We start from the raw sequence: 9,705 nt of genomic DNA on the forward strand, positions 1-9,705 counted from the left end.
CTTTATTAGTCATGTTTTTGGGATTGCAGAGGCAACTTGAAGTACACATGAACACATCATGTGGAGTAACATGTGGCTCCAACACTGGCACCCCCCTTCTGCAGCACAAATGCGTGATAGCCATGGAACTGGCACACAAGCGTCGGCTAACAGCTAAACACCCACAGCTGCTCACGGAGAGCCTGCCATACACCATACATCCGCTGATGTGGAAGTCCCACGCCATGTCAAGACAATGTTAACCGTATGTGTCCGAGGGCAGTGTCACACACATTGATGCCATCATCACAATCCACTATCCCATCACTGATGACTGACAACCAGGCAGCCCATCTATTCAGGTGTACCCAGCTGCATGTCGTGTCCCATGGGGATGCCACATGTCTGCAGAGGAACCAAACCCCGACCGGGGCAGTGTGCACACATCGTGAACAACTGCCACACCCAATACACCCCAGATGCATCCCTTACCCCATGGAGACTTCCAAACGTGTCCGTGCCTGTAACGCTGAGTCAGCCCACGATGTCATGTCCATGAGGAATAGCAGTGCCACAACAATGCAACCAGCAAACGGCATGCGCAGGTACCTGGGGAAGAGAGACACACAAGAAGTCAGCCACAAAAAGCACAGCCACTTGCATGTGCAGTTACTCGACACATGTATGGATGACAACATGCTAGGTCACAATTATGACTGGGGAAATACTACCATCACTGCCACCATCACTCCAGTGACACACCCACACACACCTCTGACCCACGTGCCATACATGCAGGTGGAGACACACATCACAACGCATGCCACACGGGGACCAATGCGTGCACACTCAGACCCTGGTACTCACCACTAAGCAAAGAAGTCGCGTATGAGCCGAGTCCGGATGTCCTCTTGCGGCTCCACATCCTCCACATCACTAGCCCCATTGCCAAGCCCTTCGTCCTCCACGGGTGGATGGTCCTCGTCATGTTGATTCAGGATGAGTGGCACAGCTCTTTCAACTGCCATGTTGTGCAGCATGCAGCAGACCATGAAGATCTTGCAGACCTTCGCCGGGGCATAAGGGAGTGCACCGCCGGTCTTGTGGAGGCACCGGAATCGGCTCTTCAGCATGCCAAACGTCCTCTCTATCACTCGCCTTGTCCGGCCATGGGCGGTGTTATAGCGGAGCTGGGCCGGCGTGATGGGGTTGCGGAGAGGTGTCAGCAGCCAAGGCATGTTGGGATAGCCAGCGTCCCCTACATGGGAAGCACATGGACATCGTTAGAACTGGTGTAGCGGTTGTGCTGGTCGGCTATACAGAATACAGGACAGACAGACTGTACCCACCAACAACACATGCCCGTTCGTTGCGCAGCTGCATCATCATATCAGGCATCCCGCTACGCCTCATGATGTAGGCATCGTGTGCTGATCCTGGGAAACGAGCACAGACATGTGAAATCACCATATTGGACAGACACACCACAAGGGCATTGATGGAGTGGTAGTGCTTCCGATTGCGGTACGCCACCTCCCGTGCGTGTGGTGGTACCAAACCTACATGTGTCCCATCTATGGACCCAATGACATGGGGCATCCCTCCCAGGGCATAGAATCCACGCTTGACCTCAGTCATCTGTTCAGGGGTTGGGAACTTGATGAAGTCATCCAGGTGAATCAACATGGCCTCCAAGAAATCATGCAGCACACCGCTGAACATGCTCTGGGACATGCCACCAACATGAGCTATGGTATTTTGGAAGGTACCCGTGGCCAGAAAATGTAGGGCAGCCATTACCTTCAGCTGGGGTGTCAGTGCCGTAGGATACCTGTGCTGCGGTTGCAGGTGTGGTTCCAGTCTCGCCGTCAGCTCCAGAATCAACGGTTGGGTGAAGCGGTAGAGCCGGATCCTGTCATTCTCCTGCATGGTAGCCAAGTCTGGAATTCTTCGGGCAACAGGAGGCGCTCTGCAGTAATTTGGAAGTGACAAGGAAGAGTGAGTGCACTACGAGAACAACTCATGTCTACTGAGCACATGTAAATCTGGCAATACACACATGCCACATAGGGAGTCAGGCATGTGCCACATGCCCAGGACACGTATGGATGCAAGGTGACACTCCTTCCAAGACCCAGCTACACACGGTGATTGAGAACCTCCCCATGCCACGCCATGGAAATAGCTGTGTCCCAGTGCAAGTGCACTGCCCGACGCAAGACAGGAGTGACATACACCCACACATCAGCAGAAGTGTGATGCCGATTGCAGAGACTGGTAGCGGAACACTGGAGCCACAGGTCACATGACATTACACTAGTCCAGCCCACACACCTTGCCATGAAGGTGCACATGTCATGACTCACCACACATTCCTTGTGAGTTTGCTGACATGGCCTTGTCACGCTACTCCGTGTCCCATGCATACATGTGCACCTCACATCCGATAACACATGTGGCATGGTGTTGGGAACAGTGTGCAATGACAATCTACACACAGCCACATGTTGGTTGCTGCAACGGCTGCAGCTTTTGAGGGTGCTACAACATCAACCTGATGTAAATCCCGGACACATATATGACATAGTCACATTGTGCACTGTGGGTAGTGACAAGTCATGTGTCATGACCCCTGTACCGGGCATCATGGGACACTTCCGTGTGTTGGTGTCCGTGCCATGCCAGTGACGCTCACCCCAAGTGCGCAGTCCCACATGCACACATGTCAAAGGAGTCAAGGGCATGCCTGGCACACATTGCACCCTCACACAGTACACATGTACACATCTCATCATACATCTGGTGCCTTCTCCACTCAGGAGGCATGTTCCACATCACAGCCTGTGACACCTGTGCCCCACACATGTAGTAATGCACAGACGATGCCTTGATGTCCATTCCTGGACAAGTATGTCCATCCATGGACAAGTATGTCCGCCCTATTCCTACATGTGTGTCGCCTATCACCACAGTGATGTGTAAAAACCGCCGTACTGCTGCTGAGAGGGCCTGTGCATGTTCCCAAATCACTGTGGGAGTGCTGCCGTATGTGTACCCATCGTGATGGCGAGCGTACAGGCATTTGTACGGTCCGTAGCACTACGGGTACGCATACGCGTGCAGACCCATAGTGATAGAGAGCGTAGATGCGTGTGTACGGTCCGTACCACTACGGGTACGCATACGCGTGCAGACCCATAGTGATAGTGAGCGTAGATGCGTGTGTACGGCCCTATCACTATGGGTCTGCACGCGTATGCGTACCCGTAGTGGTACGGACCGTACACTCGCATGTACGCTCACTATCACTATGGGTCTGCACGCGTATGCGTACCCGTAGTGGTACGGACCGTACACACGCATGTACGCTCACTATCACTATGGGTCTGCACGCGTATGCGTACTCGTAGTGATAGTGAGCGTACATGCGAGTGTACGGCCCGTACCACTACGAGTACGCATACGCGTGCAGACCCATAGTGATGGAGAGCGTAGGCATGCATGTACGGGCCGTTGCCATGCATTTGGGGTGCCCTAGGGCCCCGAAACGCACCGTACCTGTGTGTGATGCTCCAAATTACATAGGGGACAAGTATTAAGGCCTACATGCATGCTGGTTGTCATGGAGACCAAGTTCAAAATTCGAAATTGTTCTGGAAGGTGCACAGCAGAAGTCAGTTGGAATTCTTCTACTTTGTTGCAATGTGTTTGTGGGGCTGACATCATGCAGGAGAATGAAACCGATAGAGAACCCACAGACTGCTAGGTTTGAAGGGATTGGTGGAAACATAGGATGCAAATGTGAGTGACCAATCACTCTGTACTCCTGTGCATGAGACTGGGCAGAAGGGCACATATAAGGCAGCCAGGTCCCATGAGGGAGCACTTGCCTGCACATCTTTGCATTCGTCGACCCAGCTGCTGCTACTGATTCCCTGGAACCATGTCAAGGGCTGTGGAGAGGACACAGCCATTCACCCTGGAGGAGAACATGGCTCTGCTGGATGTGATCCTCCCACAGTACTCCATGCTGTATGGGCGACCAGGGTATCAGGTGAGTGCATAGGCCACTGCCACAGACTGTCCCTATGTTGTGACTGTGACTTCTGCCATTGCGTCCAGGTGTAACACACATGCCATGTACTGTCGGGGGGGTCCCAGGGGGGGGGTGCCTGATGTCTCCCAGCAGTGCCCTGAGACAGGAGGGGTGGGGGCCTATCACTCCCAGCAGTGCCCTGAGACAGGAGGGGTGGGGGCCTATCACTCACAGCAGTGCCCTGAGACAGGAGGGGTGGGGGCCTATCACTCCCAGCAGTGCCCTGAGACAGGAGGGGTGGGGGCCTATCACTCACAGCAGTGCCCTGAGACAGGAGGGGTGGGGGCCTATCACTCACAGCAGTGCCCTGAGACAGGAGGGGTGGGGGCCTATCACTCCCAGCAGTGCCCTGAGACAGGAGGGGTGGGGGCCTATCACTCACAGCAGTGCCCTGAGACAGGAGGGGTGGGGGCCTATCACTCCCAGCAGTGCCCTGAGACAGGAGGGGTGGGGGCCTATCACTCACAGCAGTGCCCTGAGACAGGAGGGGTGGGGGCCTATCACTCACAGCAGTGCCCTGAGACAGGAGGGGTGGGGGCCTATCACTCACAGCAGTGCCCTGAGACAGGAGGGGTGGGTGTGATGCACAGTGTGAGCCTTGATCATTGATTGTGACATTGCCATCATTCCACCTGTGTACCCACTGTGGCACGTACAGCTTTTTCTCTCACCAGGGGATGATGTCCCTATGACAAAGGTGCAATGCGTTGGCTGCATGACATGCCTTGTTGTAACCAGCTAATTTGTACCCATATGTCTCTCTGTGACATGTGGCTGGTGTATTGATGTGGTGTCACTTGTTCCTCCTCACAGGTAGGCGCCACTGCCAAGGAGCAGATCTGGCTGACCGCCGTCAGTGCCGTGAGGGGTGTGGATGGTCGGAGGCGGAGCCTGCCCCAGGTGAGAAAACGCTGGCAGGATATCCGGTGCTGGACGCGGAGGATTGCACGGCTCCTGCTGGGGGACTCACCTGAGAGCCACAAGAACCGCGGCCGCCGCCGTCTGAGCCACCTCCACAGGCGTGTGCTGCCGGTGGTCTTTCCAGACCTGGAGAGGCGCTTACAGGCGATGCAGCAGCCGGAAGGGGGTAGGTACATGTGTGTTTGTTGTGTGTCACCGGCATTTGTAAGGGCACAGTAGCATGAATTCACTGGCAGGGTTTAAAGGTGCTGTGCTGATCCTGTTTGCCCCAGTATAGCGCTGTGCCCCTGCCACCCTTCCCCTCCTTGCAATGTGTTCCCTGGTCTGTGTGTAGTCACTCCTTCACAAGGTGATGTAGGCTGGCGCTTTGTCCACGAGAACAATGACTGTAGCATCATGTGTGGGGGTGGTGTGTAACAGGTTGTGGGACCTTGCCTGTGCACTGTCAACTTCACTGCATGTGGGTTCCATGTCAGTTGCCACTGATGCTGACTCCAGACATGGGAGTTGGTCTCTCATGTGTCATGCCTTACAGCGCGCATGTCCTATGTAGTGGCCTGTGACATGATGTGCATGAGTGTGCGATACACATAGTGCAGGGATGGTGACGTGTGTTGCAGTCATTAACATTCAGTAGCATGTAGTTGCGTGCCCACTACTGTCCCCTGGGGCACCTTTTCCTCAGTGGTGTATGTGTCATCATAAACGTGGACAATCTCAGTGTCTACAGCGTAGGTTGTGCTCTGTGCCATTGTCCCCTGTCACCATGTATATAGACGTGCTATTTTGTACAGGTGTCCACTGTGCAGCCTGACCTGATTGTCCTTCTTCATACTCACAGTTGCCAGTGCCTGTGTGTCTTGTTATACTCATCTGAGGATGGGCACTGGTACCTCATTATTTGTACAGGCGCACCTTGGCTGTTTGGCGTACACTCTTGCTTTTTGCCTGCCCCTGTGTGTATCAGCCAGACTATGAGATGTTGGTGCCACCTGTGTCTCAACAATTTGCCTCGTGTAGGGTCTTGTTGGTGCGGGCAATGCCTATGTGTCAAATCCTGATTTCTACTTGCTGGGTCTGGGCAGTGTGTGATGTGTCTGGACACACACGCAATGTGCAGTGACCGTGTCATGTTGGGCATGTTTTCAGCATTACCTATGCAGCATGTGTCTCAAGTTCATGGATATGGTCCCTGGTCATCGGTATTTTCGCCAACGCTGTGTGGTGCAGATGCAGTGCTGGATTGTCCCCAGGGCCTGGGTGCTCTGTCAGACTCCGTTTCCTGTGTTTAGCTATTGTCTCATGCTCTCCATGGTATTTCAGTGGCATGGTGGCTCAACCAACTGTGTGTTTCATGCCCTACATCGGTACCTTGTTTAGTAGATGTTAGGGATCTTCCTTTTCAGGCTATGCAGTGTTACTTATGTCGATTGTACTCATGTGACTGATGTGTACAGCTGTCTGATTAATTTATGTCTCTCCACCCTGCCCACAGCATCGTCGGGGGACACAGAGGGAGACATGGACACAGGCAAGGCGGAGGGACCGAGCACCAGTGCCAGCCGTGACATCGGGGCTGGCACATCGAGTGGGACAGAGGTGGAGGATAGTGCGGCCGAGGACCTGTCGACTGGCACGTCAGAATACGAAGCTGACAGGTCCGAGGAGGATGTCTCCGAGTGGGCGGTGGCTGCACCAGCAGCTGACAGCGGAACAACACCTCGCACCGCCCTCTCAGTTCCCACCAGCCGCCTCCCACTTGCTCGTGTCCCTTCCCAGCGTGCCCGGTCACAGCATGTCTCCTTCCTGCCAGGCACCGCACCCCCTGCCCCTGTCTCCACTGCTGCCGCCAATGCAGAGTCTGTGGACATCCAGCGGCAACTGCAGGTTGGTCAGGCTGCGATCCTTAATGTCCTCCATGCCCACGGCAAAACCCTCACCAACATCGAGGCTTTCTTGGAGGGCATTCATTCATCGCAGGCTGACCAACGCAACTTGCTGAGGTCCATCGACTCCACACTGACTGCAGCAGTGGGTCTCCTGCAGCGCGACCTCCCCCCACCTACCCCTGCCCCATCCACACTTCCCACTCCCATGCCTGTCCCACGTACACCCAGACGTCGGCATGCACCCACATCAACGGACACGGGCACCACACCAGCAGGGAAGGTCCACCGCACTCCTCCTGACACGCACACACAGGGTGAGGTAGGCACACCCACTGGGTCGGGGGGCAAACGTGTGACACGCAGCCATAGTGGGAGTCCGCATTCCACCCAGTCCACTCCCTCCAAATCCCCTCCCCTCAGCTCTCCTGGCCACATCTCCCCCAAGGACTCCTTCATGGCCGCTCTGTCCCTGAGCCCCACAGTTACACCACCACGCAAGCGGTCAAGGAGGTCCCCGGTCAGGGTGGTTGAGTCTCCCCCCCTGTCTCCACCCTCCCCCGGTGGCGCTGCGACCCATCCCTCTGACCCCCCCCCCCTCCTTGGGGCCTGAGGTCCCTTCGGGTGCAGGGGACTCCCTGGAGGACCTTGCAAAGGTGTGTAGTGCCATCCTGGCCTCCGCCTTTGGCACTGACCCACCCCCTGTGGTGGAGTCCTCCATCCCTGCACCCACAACGCCGCCCCTTTGCCCTGATGTCCCTGCGGTGCCTGTTGCTTCCCCCCCCCCTGATGCCCTCACCAGTGTGGAAGACGATGCCATTTGACTGTGCAGGCAAGGTAGGGGACACGCATCCCACTGTGTCCCCCATCCAGCTGAGAATCATTGACTGCCCTATGGGCTTTGTGAAGATTGAACTGCCTGCGATCCACGGACATTGTGCTCCTGCTGAATAAAGCTTAATTTTGTTTTCATTATCACACTACTGCTATGCTGGTATTGGTGTTGGTGGGGCTGCTACATGGTTTTGGGTGGTGTGTAAGGGTTTGGGTGTGTGGGATATGTAGTAGTGTACTGCTCATTGGTGGGACCCTGGGATCTGTGTGCCATCACAAGGTGTTGGCTAACTTTCTTTGTTCATGTAAGCAGTTACTGCATGGTGCACTTGTCCCAGGGTGTATTCCTTCCTCTGTGTACCCAGCTTTCTTCCCTGCAGGGTGTTCCCAATGTTTAGCGCAGAGCTGTGTCTACATGAGCTGTGTGTGACGGAGCCCTTCTACTTTGGCCATGCATGCAGGGCCATGTCTCCACCTGCAACAATCGTGGCATCCTTGATGATCACTGTACTTGTGTGTGGAGTCTGTTGACATGAGTTCATGGGGACATGTTCCCTTGTAGCCAGTATGCATGTGGATAATTCTGGCCTCACACACATGTGTTACACCCCTCCTGTCTCAGGGCACTGCTGGGAGTGATAGGCCCCCACCCCTCCTGTCTCAGGGCACTGCTGGGAGTGATAGGCCCCCACCCCTCCTGTCTCAGGGCACTTCTGGGAGGACTCCACACCCACCCCTCCTGTCTCAGGGCACTGCTGGGAGTGATAGGCCCCCACCCCTCCTGTCTCAGGGCACTGCTGGGAGGACTCCACACCCACCCCTCCTGTCTCAGGGCACTGCTGGGAGTGATAGGCACCCACCCCTCCTGTCTCAGGGCACAGCTGGGAGGACTCTGCACACACCCCTCCTGTCTCAGGGCACTGCTGGGAGTGATAGGCCCCCACCCCTCCTGTCTCAGGGCACTGCTGGGAGGACTCTACACACACCCCTCCTGTCTCAGGGCACTGCTGGGAGTGATAGGCACCCACCCCTCCTGTCTCAGGGCACTGCTGGGAGGACTCTGCACACACCCCTCCTGTCGCAGGGCACTGCTGGGAGGACTCCACACCCACCCCTCCTGTCTCAGGGCACTGCTGGGAGGACTCCACACCCACCCCTCCTGTCTCAGGGCACTGCTGGGAGTGATAGGCACCCACCCCTCCTGTCTCAGGGCACTGCTTAGTGGACTCTGCACACACACCTCCGATTTCAGGATATGTACGCTTGGCACATACACGGTGGGGGTACGCTCAATGCATTCGAGGTGAGGGTACGAGTCTACTTACACTGGTGTGGTGGGGGTACGCTCCATGCATACGCGGGTGAGGGTACGGGTCGAACTTACACTGTTGGGGTGGGGGTACGCTCCGTACGTCCGCGGGTGGGGGTACGGGTCGTACTTACACTGTTGGCATGGGGGGTATGCTCCTTGCATACGCGGGTGGGGGTACGGGTCGTACTTACACTGTTGGGCTGGGGGGTACGCTCCTTGCATTCGCGGGTGGGGGTACGGGTCGTACTTACACTGTTGGCATGGGGGGTACGCTCCTTGCATACGCGGGTGGGGGTACGGGTCGTACTTACACTGTTGGGCTGGGGGGTACGCTCCTTGCATTCGCGGGTGGGGGTACGGGTCGTACTTACGCTGTTGGGCTGGGGGGTACGCTCCTTGCATTCGCGGGTGGGGGTACGGGTCGTACTTACACTGTTGGGGTGGGGGTACGGTCCGTGAGTCCGCGGGTGGGGGTTCGAGTCGTACTTACACTGTTGGCATGGGGGGTACGCTCCATGCATACGCGGGTGAGGGTACGGGTCGAACTTACACTGTTGGGGTGGGGGTACGGTCCGTGAGTCCGCGGGTGGGGGTTCGAGTCGTACTTACACTGTTGGCATGGGGGGTACGCTCCATGCATACGCGGGTGAGGGTACGGGTCGAACTTACACTGTTGG

Source organism: Triturus cristatus, chromosome 6 (genome assembly GCF_964204655.1).
Source record: "Triturus cristatus chromosome 6, aTriCri1.1, whole genome shotgun sequence".
Classification (NCBI taxonomy): domain Eukaryota; kingdom Metazoa; phylum Chordata; class Amphibia; order Caudata; family Salamandridae; genus Triturus; species Triturus cristatus.